This window comes from Myiozetetes cayanensis, unplaced genomic scaffold (genome assembly GCF_022539395.1).
Source record: "Myiozetetes cayanensis isolate MyiCay16 unplaced genomic scaffold, myiCay2020 scf5-8, whole genome shotgun sequence".
NCBI classification, from domain to species: Eukaryota; Metazoa; Chordata; class Aves; order Passeriformes; family Tyrannidae; genus Myiozetetes; species Myiozetetes cayanensis.
Window position 1 is genome coordinate 87,309,459 of NW_026087742.1, and position 13,998 is coordinate 87,323,456.

The 13,998-nt window shown below is 40.4% G+C and overlaps 1 non-coding gene across 1 annotated transcript; it reads right to left on the bottom strand.

Annotated features, from left to right (window-relative positions):
* Positions 1 to 9,012: 9,012 nt before the first annotated feature.
* Positions 9,013 to 9,085, bottom strand: TRNAG-ACC (transfer RNA glycine (anticodon ACC)). The gene has a single exon. It is a non-coding gene; the product is annotated as a tRNA-Gly (tRNA).
* Between the last annotated feature and the right edge of the window lie 4,913 nt (positions 9,086 to 13,998).

A 13,998-nucleotide genomic window follows, 5' to 3' on the forward strand; every position in this document is an offset into this window, starting at 1 on the left:
GTGTAGCCCCCAAAAAGCCCCTAAACATAAATTTAAGAGCATCAAATAATTAGACATGCTCGTTCCTAAACAAAGGTCGTAAACAAATGTGGGAGCAAGTGGAAACAAGGATTGGACCTGTGCACAGAATTTGTGAATTTATCTTGGCCAATCAAGACAAGAAGCTCACATTTTTTTATTCTCATAGCTGGAGAGGGAAGGTGTTCATGCAGGAGGGCAAGGACCATGTGAAATCAGGAATAATGCTTTAAGTTTGAGAACAGCCAATGAAAGTGTTTATGATTATTCTCACTGAAGTCTGCAAAGCAAGAGGCCCAGCAGAGCAAAACAAAATAAGAAATATGTCTTATGTTTTGGAGCTAAGAACTCCCTGTCCACTCATAACCTTGTAGCCGCTAAAGATAGCGTGGGGTGTGGTACCTCTCATCCAGCCTTCACATGGCCAAAAGGAATACAGATGGTCCAAGCTAGCCATTGATGTTTCCTCTCCAATCACCATAGGAAGAGTTCTCTCTGGTGCCTAAAATAAATGGGATGAATTGCATCTTAGAACTGCCTGTCTGTTTCCACCAGTTTATGACAAAAGGAGAAGAAACCACCATGCATTACAGGAACGATTGGTTGTGGATAGCTGGATTTCAGATTATCAGAGGTTATAAAAAGAAACAGAGAAGCCCAGAGACACCATTCAGTAGTCAAAGCTGCTGGGCTTTCTTGGGAAATGGCATCAATGCTGGCAGCTCACTGTGCAGAGCAAGGACACAGGCTCATGCTAAATTAAAATACTGTAAGAGGCTAGGAAGCAGGCACAGAGGTATATACAGTGAAATCCAACCAAGAGGCTGAAAATATCTGGTTGGTGCCTTGGAAAAACATTAGTGGCTCACAGACCATGTGGTCATGAACTGCCAAAGTTTTTTTCCCTCTTTTTACTGGAGGAAAAGAAAGAGCTGCTCTGTGTGTGCGGCTGCAGTACACAGAGCCCTTCTGGCACCAGAAGTAAGCCTGCTGTGTGACTGCAGATGAGCAGGGGGCTCTTGGGCATGCATGGGACAGCAGAGGCTGCTACCCTTTCCACTACACTCAGCCAGCTCAATTCCCAAAGCAGGCAGCATCCGCCTGCTTCTTGCAGGCACTGCTGGGCTACAGCAGAAGATTGGAAAAAATTACTATATAGAAATGAAATACCATAAAACCACCCTTCTGCCAGTGGACAAACACAGGCTATTGGTAAGAAAATCACTAAATATATATATATATATAAAAATTATTAGTCTGCTTTAGTGTACTCATTGCACTGGAAATTGTAGTCTCTATCAGTCCATACATTAACTAGTATACATGATGTAAAGAGCTTAGTAAAGCAGATGAAATGTAACACCAGTAAGTTTTCAAGAAGGACATATCAATCTCTTCCTGAAATTCCTCAGCCAGGCACCTAATAATGAGGAAACTTTTAAAAACTCACATAGATCCAAGCTGGCTTGTTAGAATTTGGGAAATTCATCCATTCATTGTTAACTGTGAAGTGCAGTTTGGCTCTTATAATTGGGTGTCCCTCCTACCAATTTTAGGCTTTTGCACCAGTCTTAATGGTCTCAGAATCTGACGATGACTTCAAGTGTTAACAGCAAACTCCTTTGCAGCATGTTGAAATTTCATCTCACATCCCCAACAAGAGATGAAGGCCATCCCTTTCTCACTGTTTTTACTGACTTGCCATCTCTTGAGTAGCACCACAGGGACTTCACTTATATGCACGTAAATTTCATAGAAATGCACATCTTGATTACTTTGTGGATAATGAGGCATTGCCAGTTTTTCAGTCCTGTGGGTCTTGAACGGTACTACTTGTTTAACGCTGTAGAGGTCCTGTTCCTCCTTGATTATGAAGAATTCATTTATCTGTCTGCGAAGCTCTGGGATAAATGAATCATCCTGCTTGCTTGCTTTGGCTCCCAAATGTGCTTCGTCATAAGTGCTAAAGAGGCCAGGCTATGACTGGAAATGGTTGATATTGTTTGTTTACTTGAAAAAAAAGGCTCTCAAGCAACTTGTGGCTTTCAAGTTGGAGACAACACAGAACAAAATAATTAAAGGGCATCATTACATGTACCTTCGATATGTTACTACCACTATTTTTGCTTTCACTGGGCCTTATTTTGATTTGACTGGGCCTTACCTTCTCAAATCTTCAGCTGATTTGAGAACACTCCAGAGGAGACGGTGGGTGAACCATGGTGGTTTCTTTGAGCTCATCATTACAACTCTGCTAGTTTCTGGATGCTGGAGACTAGGGCCTCCTTCTTATAGAATCATAGAATGGTTTAGGTTGGAAGGGGTCTTAAAGATCATCTAGTTCTAATTCCCCTGACACAGGCAGGGACACTTTCACTTGAAGGTTGCTCAAAAACCCATCAACCTGGTCTTGAACACTTTTAGGGATGGGGCATCCCCAACTTCTCTGGGCAACCTGTTTCAGTGCCTCACCACCCATTCAGTAAAGAATTTCTTCCTAACAGCAAATCTAACTCTACTCTCTTTCCATTTAAAGACATCTCCATTTTCCTGTCACTACATGCCCTTGTAAAAAGTCACTCTTCAGCCTTTTTACAGGCCCCCTTCTTGTGAGTAGAGAAGAGCTATCTGCTTAGGGAAGAAACACAGGCCCTGCCTTTGATCAAAACTGATGGGTAGTTTATCAGCTGAATCTAAGCCAGTAAGCACAGTAGTGAAAGAGCTGAGATTCACATCTCCACCTAAGAGTGGCAGAACTCTATGGCTGATTGCTCCTTGATAGGAAAGAAAATATAAGCATTATTATTACCGCTGTTATTATTATTATTATTATTTTATTACAATGTTAATGTGACGCCATTTAGGAAATATGGATTGCATGGGATAACATAAACATGAGTGGAAGACAGTGGCTTCCCATGGGTAAAGCTGTGAAGCGCTGCAAGGACATCTGGGGAATGGAGAACTTGGGAGAATAGGGAACATAAGCTTATCCTGTGCCTCGCCATGACAACTGCCCATAAGTTCATCTAAAGGGAGAATAAAAAAGCAAGGGCCTGTAATTATTTCCACTAATGAAGGAGATGGGAATAAGAAATGCATGACCAAAATTAAGTTGGCCTCTAATCACTGCAGCAGTGAGGTCCTGAAAGAGCATCTCAGCAAGAGTAATGTGTAGGAAAAGAAATTCTTTTAAGCCTGGAGTGGTTACAGCTATGAAAAAGATTTGACAGCAGGAGGTCTTCCTGCACGGCTGAATCATGTCCTGTGGCTTTGTAATCTTTAGTTCCATTGAAAAAAGGCTGGATGGCTGAAGATAAAAATGCCATCCAAGAGTTTAATTATTTTGTTATTATTATTTCCTCAGTTAAATCTCCAGTGCCCATATTTACAGACCTTACAAGCTTGTAAGGGCTGGAAGATCAAAAGAATTAAACACTGAACACAATTGCTGGATATGTCTTTGTAGACATGTCCAAAGTTCTAGCCTGTTTTAAACTCTGCTGGGAGATGATAGTTGTCTCTGGAAAATAATGAGAGTTGGCTTTCATGGTGGAGAGAGTGAATAGTCTCTAAACAAAACTGTGTTGTAAGAGATAATTTAGCTCTTCATACGACCCAAGTTTCTGTGTTATGCGAAGAGGACAAGAAGGAGGCCCTTAAACACTGCTATGTCCTTCTCCCCTCATTCTCTTGAATGGTGCTTTCTGCTAGTTTAATTTCCTGCTTAGGTGGCTGCTTCTGTGCCATTCACTCTTGGATGTGCACGGGGAACCATGATGGAGCAACATTGCCCCAGAGAGGATCCCAGAAACTTCCTGGCCCAGGCCAGCAGGATCTCTAGACTGCAAGCAGCAGGAGTGATGCCTCTGCCATGAACTTCAGGTCACTGGAGGCAAGGAGCAAAGAGTGCAGTAATGATAAGTGGCATAGGCATCCAACTCCCAGCACTGGAAGAGTTCTTTAGGCATAGAAACCAGCTGCTGAAACATGACTGCTGGAGGCTTGTCAAAACTATTTTATAGTTTATGGGATTACATTTCAGGGTTATTGCCTATTTCTGTATGCTGACTTTTTTAAACTTTAATTATAAAAGCAGAATTTACCCAAATGAAATTCCCTCACCCCTCCTTAAATCAGTAACTCAAGTTTTTCATTGTCTACCCAATATGGGACACACTGATTGTACAAGGCAGTCTAAGACTGTGTGTGTCAGTCACCGCTTCTGCAATGTAGTGCTTGTCATATTTAGCATTTGCTTCCATTTTGTTTCTTTTTGATTAAGAAAACTAATTAAATCCCTACTTAAAAATTATTTTTAAAAGACATCAAGGAGCTTTAATCTAGTTATTATTTAAAGCAACTTATTATGATGCAATGCTTTGAAGAGGTCTGAGAATGCCACAACTTGTTTGCAGAAGCAAAACATAATTTTTAGATAATATCCTAAGTTCCTCTAGGTCCAGTTTCAACATTCCCCTTTTTTCTGTTTCCTTTCATTTATTATGTTTGTAGCATATATTCCAGTAAAGTGGATGTAAGAGGACTAAACTGAATAATGAGCCAGTTCAGGGTGGTGGGATGGGAGAGAGAGGAAAGAGGCAAGTCTCAGTGCAGCTCACCTGTGAGCAGTAGTCCTCCTGCTTCCTCTCTTCCTCAGGACACCCTGTCTGCCTTCCAGACTCCACCTCTGTTATAGCAGAGGAACATCCCTACCTCTGTGGCACTCTCTTCATTTCAGGCTATTTCCTTTGGTCAGCAAAGTCCCAGGTGATGTCCAGCCAACCAAGTGCTCCAGACCTGGGCATTCTTTGTGTGTGGGTGTTTGGGTGCAGTTACCTTGACCTTAGTTGCTAATATAAGGACACTCTCCTCAGAGCTGAGCCTGTTCAGATTGGCTCACGAGGTGGGAGCCTTTGACTCATTGCTATATACCTAACTTGAAATTAGGTGTGTAATTATTTTTTTGGACACCAACAAAAATATGTCACTAACTCAAAGGATGTTTGTGGTCATATGGTCATATGCTGTTATTCAGCCTTTCCATGTGAATAAAGCTTTAATGCATGAGATCAGAGACCACAAGGTATTTGTGTATTACAATAAAATAATGTGAGCCAAGGCACTTGTAATGGAGTTGTCTTAAATGCAGATGTTGATAACATAAACTTCTGCACTTCTCATGTCAATAAAATGCTTTTAGAGTGATGACTATAGGTAAGACAGCTAAATTTAGGTTATGAAAATAAATGCCAGACTCCTAATGAAACACAGTAGGTTGTTGAGAAGTGACTACCATAAATGCATCTTTTTCCACTTGGTCTGAGCTTGTCCTTTTAGGACAACTAGTTAATATGTGCATGGTTTGGCAATTTTAGTGTGTTTGCCACATATGATTTGTTTGCTCACATGGGATTTGTTTAGACCTCTTACACTGAAAAATTCTTGGCTTTTCTTACATTTTTATTAATGGACGTAGCAGAATTAAACTAAATTAAACTAAAACCAATGCAAGAGCTTGGATATTTTAGTTTGGCATTCCATTAATCTGAGAGACATATGCATCCCTCTAAAGTATTTTAGACTTTTTTAACTTACTATTAAATAGTTTAATACACTCTATTAAAAAAAAATTATCTAGTGAACTTAAGCTATTTATTTCCCTCTCACAGGCCTGAAACTGCATTTCACAAAATCACAAATACTTGGGTCTCATGCACCCACTGCTGGAATTTTGTGGCTCTCCAGAGTTTAAAAGCAGGATCTCAAATACTGTTTTCCAAAGCTATATTTACTCTATGGGATTTATGTTCCTATACCTCATAATGAATACAGACAAGTGCATGATATAAAGAAAGAAAGAAGGCACCCAAGAGTTCTCCTAATTTTTGCCTAGATGAAACTTACAAATTCATTTGTTTATTCATTTATTTGTGTGTGTGTGTGTTTTTTTTTTTTTTTTTTTTGGCAACATAATGACTCTGATTAATACTACTACAGAAGAAGAAAGAAAAATCCTTCAGGAAAGCTTTCTTAAGGTATTTAAAACTATTGCTTATCTGCAATGTCTTTGTGTTTATCAGGGACAATAACAACCAGTCTACTCAGCAATATATGCAGCTAACCTTCTTTGACCAATAAATTCAAAGTTTCTTTGCTGCATCAATTGCAAGAAATAATTTAATGATTCAGCTGATTGTCAAAGGATTGGTATAGCATTAGTAATCACCCATGAGCAGTTAGTTTAAGTGAATTGTTTATCATTTCAAAGGAGCTTTGTGGCAGATCTAGGGATTAAATCTTATTCTCAAAGGCAATATTCACATCCCTAAAAAATAGTCTTCACTTTTACTCCAACCCCTGCTTCATCCTTTGCTAACTTCACTTTTACTCCAACCCCTGCTTCATCCTTTACTAACTACAGTGAATAAGAAAGGAACCCTCCCATGAACAACTCTCCTGTATGGTGCAGGTCTGATAAATTTCCATGGTTTGGGCCATTGTGTGGTCTCCAAGGTGGAAAAAGAATATCAAGCATCATGTATTTAAAGAGTTTGTCTTAATGTGTCTCAATCCTCAATTCTTAAATTACATAATTTCAGAAGACTTGATTTTGCAATCTTATTTGTGTTCTTCAAACATATTTTTTCTGTGTGTATATTTTTCCTAAAATAGCTTTTTGTTTATTAAAAATCACAGTGGTAAGTTGGTCTGTTAGTCAAGCCAGGCCTGGCTGGTATCAAAGGGATGGAGGATGTCAGTTAGAGAAATAGTGCTGCAGTGTGTAACATATTCCTCGTGGGTGGACATGGAAAAATATTGCCATTGAAAATTAGGGATTATGGTGTTACGTCTACTTTTTGCCTCTTGCGTGACTGCCTCTTCCACTGATCCTGACCCTTCCACCATTGTTTATGAGTCCCTGCCTTGGTCCACTTCTGACTGCATCCAGTCTCAGTCTCCACCCTGACACTTTTTGTCTCTCTCTTTCCTGTTTTTAGGCTAGCTGTCTCTTGCAATTCGGCTATGAGGAAACAAAATATGAAACTGTGTCATATGTTCTCAGCCAGTATATCTGTACTGCTTTCCTGGCTTCATTTGTGTAGGAAAGCTTTTCCACAGACGTCTGCCAGATGATGACTGCCTAAACTGGAAAATAACTCTTTGATTCCCATAAAGAGGTACTTTTCCATCCTTGTCTGGGAACAAACTTACACTTTTTATAGAAAGGAATAAGCTAATGCTGGAGGCAACTGCATTCTTGAGCTATTTTTTTTAGAAACTATTCAGCACTTTGCATTTTAGCTTGCATCCTTCTACACTGCATATACAAATGTCTCTGCATGTACAAAGAGGAGAGGTTGTATTTGGCTTTGAAATATATTCTGTCACACATCTCTCAAGACAGAGGTCATCTGCCATTCTCCACTCTGGCTTGCACTAGGCCAACCAGACCTACAGAATGAAGCACCACATTTTTCTTTAAATGTCAACAGTTTCTCCCTGAACTTACAGTGTATCTGAGTTCTGCCTATCCTGAACCTTGGTCTGTAGATCCAAGACAACAACAACTACATCTCCTAATTTCTAGCTATTTCTAGCCCCCCAGATCTAATTCGGTATGGGCTAAAAAATCTCCTAAGTTCCCACAGCTGGATGCTGGTATGTGCACAGAAGCGCAGGTTTAGAGAGTGATGTGCTGTTACAGCTGTGCCGATATTCAGACTTCTGCAGAGAGACATTTGGCAACAAGGGGTAACCTGAAAAGCTGGACTTAGTCATAGCCCTAGGTGCCCTGGAAAACACCAGATCTAAGCTGTTTTTTAGATCAAGGAAGCTGAAACTCCACTCCATGGGAGTGCCATGGTGTGCCAGGCTGTGCCGGCAGGGTAAAGGGCAGGGTGTGAGTGTCTGCTCCAGTGACTGGCACGGTTTGCTGCTTCTGATGAGTGGCTAATTTAGGAGGCAGGCACATCCCAGAGATCAGGGAGTGGAGCTCCCCAACCCTGTCTCCCTCCCTTCCCTCTGTCTTGTTTCTGTCTGTTTCCTGGAGTGCATCACAGCTCTTCCTCCCTGGAAAGTGGAAAATTTGGGAAGGATGGAGAAAATCCGCCTGAAGCCTCCTTTTCTAGTACTTCACATGAAGTAACAAACTAATTGCGCCTAGTTCTGTCTGTTAGCTTTTTGTGTTTGATGAACTCAGAGTATTTATTTATTTATAGCCACAGCTCTTGATCCTAATTCTAGTCTGTGCAATTCATTTTGTATTTGACACTCTTTAGGTAACACCTTATGCAACCTTGGTCCTCACTTACCTTAAAACCTTCCTTTGCACTGAGAGTGTCTGATGTTTTTGTCAGTTCTGTCAGCAGCTGGCAGCTCTTCCATACTCCTTTTTATTCCATAGCAAAGCTTCAGATTTCCTTCTAAATGGCTAATTGCCTTCTTTTGGATCAAAGATTTTTCCAGTCTCCTGCAACTTGTAGTACTGATTTGCTTATGTTATTCCTGACACACTACACAATTAGAGAAAATGGAAGAAATGTGAGAAATATACTTTGTTGTAGTCAACTTCCAGCTCACAGGTTGTGTCAGAGAGAAAAATATGTTCCACATGAAAAAAGTCTTTCCAAATAAATATTAAAAAAATCTGTACTAGTTAAAAACTTCTTTAAAAAAGAAAGATTTGATGTTCCATTACTTCAAATAAAATATATTCCCTCTGAAATTATTCTATATATACATGCTATAAAACTACTACAAATAATATAATAATGGCCAGTCTTCGCGAGCGAAGATCTGGGGAAGGTCTTTCCACCTTCCAGCCTGCGCATTGGATTTTTTAGGTGAGACACAGTGTGCGCGGAACTGAGCCCACCCTTTAATCCTAAGGTTCATCTGCCGGGGCCAAGCGAGCTTGGACAGTGGCAGTGAGGTCCTTAGGACGTAGGTGGGTTGCCTTTAAGGGCTAACGAGCCCCACCTGCCCGGGAGTGGCCCTGACCGGGAATCGAACCCGGGTCTCCGCGGTGGTAGCGCGGCGCCTTTACCCCTAGACCACCAGGGGCTCCACTACTACAAATACATATTTATATAAGATACAATTTATCCTTGTATCTTTATCTCATATTATTTTTCACTTTATTCTGCAGCTTCTTATATCCTTTCTCTTCTTTTTTTCACAACATACTGTGAGATATTTTATTATAATCTGGGCAGTTAATATTGTAACTAGATTATACTAGGATGATGATTCATGAAGATATGGGAGAGACTAGAGAAAGGAATATTAAGAGGGTTTTGGCTGCACAGTCTGATTGGATATGATTCTTCCGAAGTCCAGAAAAGGTGGAAGATAGAATACTTCAATGTTTTTATTTAAAAATACAAAGTGGAATATAATCAGTCTCACAGTTAAGACAGAGTTAAAGATTTGCCAGTACTGGAGATCTGAACTATTCAAATATCTATTGGGAAAGAAACAGAGGAGGACACAGATGACTCAGCAGGTTCTGGCAATGTGTTAGTGGCAACTTTTTATTGCAAAGGCACAGGAAGTTAATAGATAAGTGACAGTAATTAAATCTGTTTGAAATTCAATTCAGACAGAGGTCAGATGGTAATGTGAGTTACAGGAGACTACAAAACAATAGCATTTCAAATAAAGGAAGGAAGCCCTAAGTTGATGTAAGGCAGACATGTAGCAGGATATCTTTGGGAGACATTTCAAAGAGTAACTAAGAAACAAGAACACATGTAAGAGACAAAAAGCTGATTAAAAACAAGATGCATTTGCCAAGAACAAAACATGCCTTATCACTTCTGTTTCCTCTTTCACAGGATAACTGGCTTAGTGTTAGAGAGGGAGCCCTAGTATATCTCAGATTTAGTAAGGGTTTTCAGGAATGCCGTAAGTAAGCTTGGGAAATGTGGTAGAGATGATGGAAATATAAAGGTTGATGCTCAGCTAGTTGAAAAACTTTACTCATGGAGTAGTCAATAATGGATTTCTGTGAAATGAGGGATATTTCAAGGCAGTGTTGCAAATTTAATTCCTGGAAATTGCTTGACTCTACCTATGCTAATCATTTAGGTTGTCAGTGTTGATGATGGACTAAGGAATGGTTCCATGGATTTATAATTCAAATAGTGGTAGGAAAGGGTGGAAGCGCTGTGAAGACGAACAGCAAAGGTCGAAGTTGGTGTGGTGGTAGGTTGGGGTGATGGTACGAAGATAAATCCAAGAAAAAAATACTAGGAAAAAGAATTAGTGACATTTGGGGAACTGATTTGGCAATAGCAACTCTGCAAGGAATATGGAAAATGAAATAATCCAGAAACTGAGTTGGTCAATAGTACAAAGCAGTTGCAACAAAGACAAATTGTAAAGGCATGTAGTAACAGTATGCTTGTGCATAAAACAACAGAGATACTTTTTCTACTCTATCCTTGTTGGGAAGACCTTATCTGGTGTGCAAACTTTATTGAGTTTCAAAATCACATTCTGAGAAAGATGCATATGGATTGGAGATAACTCAGACCAGAGATCCAAGAAGAAGATTTTTTGAAAATATGATTTATCTAGAACAGATTTAAGCAACTGAGTTTGTTTAAATAAGAGAAGATTACAGGAATATTGGTAAAATGATAACAGACTTCCAAAATGGCAAGAAGATAGCAAACAGCTGTTTTCTGTGTTCACTGGATTAGGACAAGAACTAATCTTTTCAGTTTTGCATGGAGAAATAAATACATATCTACTGTACTAGGGAAACCTAGTTTTACATTAGGAAACCTCTACAGCTGAAGAAAGTTTTTTTAGTTTAAGGACAGAAATAGACTATGATGGGGGGGCTGTGTGTTGTTTTTGGCTGGGATGGAGTTAATTTTCTTCACAGTAGTTTGTGTGAGGCTGGACTTGTGACCTCAACAGTGTTGTTAAAACAGGGCTGTTTTAGCTATTGCTGAACAGTGCTTACACAACATCAGGCTTTTTCTGCTCCTCATCCCACCCCACCAGTGAGGAGACTGGCACCTTGGCTTAAAGACTAATATTGGAGTGGGAACGTCAATAAAATGAACTCCCTCCCCTTTTCATTCCCCAGAAATGAAAGACAAAATGCTAGGAATATAAGTGAAAAAATAACAGTTTACTTGCAAAGAAATAGCAGCAACGACAAATACACAAAGGAAACAGCTTACCCCCAAAAGATGGGAATTTATCACCCCACGTGGGCCCTGGGGAGCACAGGGGGGAAAAATGGCAGAGGGTCCTCCCCGCCAACCACTCCCCTCTGCCCAACTGAACAAAAGAAACAACGGGAAACAGGGGCAAAAGGGAAAACCTGGGAAAGCTCTGTTTTGTTCATAAGGAATTACACTATTAAACTGCCCACCCGGTCAAGTTCAGGTCTTGACTGTAGCAGTGCTGTTAGTCTGGAAACACTTGTTCTCTGTCACGTGTTGCCTCCGCTCTGTGTGCTGCCCTGCTTGGTTTGGAGGGGCTGCGGGGGGTGGAAATCCCGCAGTCCTGGCACTGGCAGGGGTTCCCGGCAGCTCTTAAAGACACAGTCCCTCCAAAAATGTTGGAAAAGCAAATAAAATACAAAAAAAACCCTTCCTGTAACTGTGACAGCTGGGGATGCACAAGGAGTTGGGAGGGGACACAGCCAGGAGAGCTGGCCCCAACTGACCAGAGAGTTATCCCATACCCTATGGCATCATGCTCAGCACATAAAAGCTGTGGAAAGAAGTGGGGGACTCATTCAGCTACACTTCAAGCTACGTCCCAGCTTTTACCTTCAAGGTCCTGTGCAAGGGTTTGTAAAGGTAGCAATGTACCCAATGCATCAGTTTAACATCAGTCTGTAGTTCCAACAGCTTTATCAGAGTTTCTATGGACTACTTCTGAGTCAAACTTTGTGTGCACCAAAGTGGAGAAAATTTTATTTCTTTTTTACCGCACTAATCCATTGGAGCTTTTTCTGGAGCGTGCTGGAAACATTCTTTAACAACAAAAACATAAATGAGCAAAAATCAAACTCCACCTTCAAGGGAGATTTGAGTCCCTTCCAGAAGCCCAAATTTTCCCTTTACTTCTGTCTGGGGACTAACATGTGGTTTAACCACTTGACAGAAATACCAGGTCTGTTTTTGGTTCTCTGAGGCTGAGTTCTGTTGTTGAATATTTGAGCTCAGTATGGCATAAAATCTGAGAGGTTTTCTTTGGAAGCCTTCAGTGACATTTACAAATAGCAGGATGCAAAATTCACCTTAACAACTCTTCCGCATGCTGCCTTTTTAAGTCTGTGGACACAAATACACATTTTACATAAACATACAGTTCAGTTTTAGTTCAGGTTCACAGATCAACTAACAATATAGCTATATAATTGACTTTGTGGTTTTGTATTTCCAAAAGAACCTAAGAACATTTGATAAATATTTTCTTTCTTTCCAATCTTCCACCCTATATTATTTGTTTTAACCAGGAAAACACTGCAGTTTCTTTACTTTAGTGTTTGCTTTTTGGGTAATTTACACAATGTCTATTTTGACTGCAGGAATTTGGACGTCAGCAGGTGAGTAACAAACAAGTCAGGTTATTCACATTGACACTTGTATTGATCATGCAGTCTGCAAAAGTTGCTCAAGGCTTTTCTATTGAATTTGGGTTCTGATTGTCCTCTGGTAGTTTTGTAACTGGTTTCAAAAGCACATTTGCATTTCTAGTAACAGGTGCTGTAAACCCCTGATATATCTTGTAAGAAATTAAATTGGCTTCAAAATAGTATATCTGAAATTCATAGATCAGAACGACAAGGTCACAGCCAATGTGCAGCTTTCTCATGGTTATTCATCATAGGAAAAATCAGTGCTAATCAGATCATTGCAGGAACTTTTCCTAATACAGGTAATTGCAAAGCAAACTCCTTTAATAAAATTATTGCCCACCTTTTCTTTTTAATTTATCATGTTTAGTCGATTTATGGGACTTTTACATGCCACAGTTGAAAATCAGCTGGAAGTAACTCAATTTATGTTCTAGGGATAAAAATAATTACAATGTGATAAGGAAAAGGAATTTCTCCTCCCCTTGCCTCCACCCTTCCAGGAGGGTCAAGTGATAACCCTGTGGTTATAAAGCTGCAGATGGTACAAACCATGAGCTCCTGCCTGCACGTGGAGGGAAATGCTGTGTCTCCAAGTGGCCCATTGGAATAAGTGGCTGCAAGATGCTCTTCAGGAAAAGCCCTGTAATGGTGAAACAGGAGACAGGCCCTCCAGGAAGGGCAAAACCTTTTCCCATCTGCATCTACCTGCACATCCTCGTTGAACATATCATAAATATACCAGCTACAAGTACATGGCTTGGCATCCAGCCAGGTTGGATTACACAGGGCTGAAATTCCTGTAAGGATTAGTCTAAGCTGGGTGAAATTTGCTGTGATTAGCAACTGAGTGTGGTGTGATGGTGTCCTCATCAGCAGTCATGTAAAGAACAAGCTCTGAGAGCACAGAGAAACTTTTGATTCAGCAGTGCAGATGGCAGTGCAGTGTGCTGGGGAAGAGCCCAGAGTTTTCATCAAGTTTTCTCTTACAAAAATAGACCTGTGACATAAGATATCACCGAGAGAGGTTGTTCAGTAATAATTTAGTTGAAGGCTAAGTGTTCAGTGGGAATTTGGCCCGAAATTAGTTGGATCAATCCTGAAACACTCTGAGACGCTCTTTCTTCATTTTGTTCGGCTTGCCTGTATTCCTAATTGCACACAGCTGCCTTTTCAATTCATACCTAGCCCACAGATTGCTGCTGACCAAAATATGCCTGTCATTCAAGCACATACCCCATCACAGCACAACTCAGGGTCTGGGTCTGTTTCTTTTCAGAAGCTGTGCTTTTTGAAGGTACTGAGACAGGGCGGTACCACCCTGACAGTTTTGGTGGTAGCACCTAATTAAATATATGTGAGGACAAACT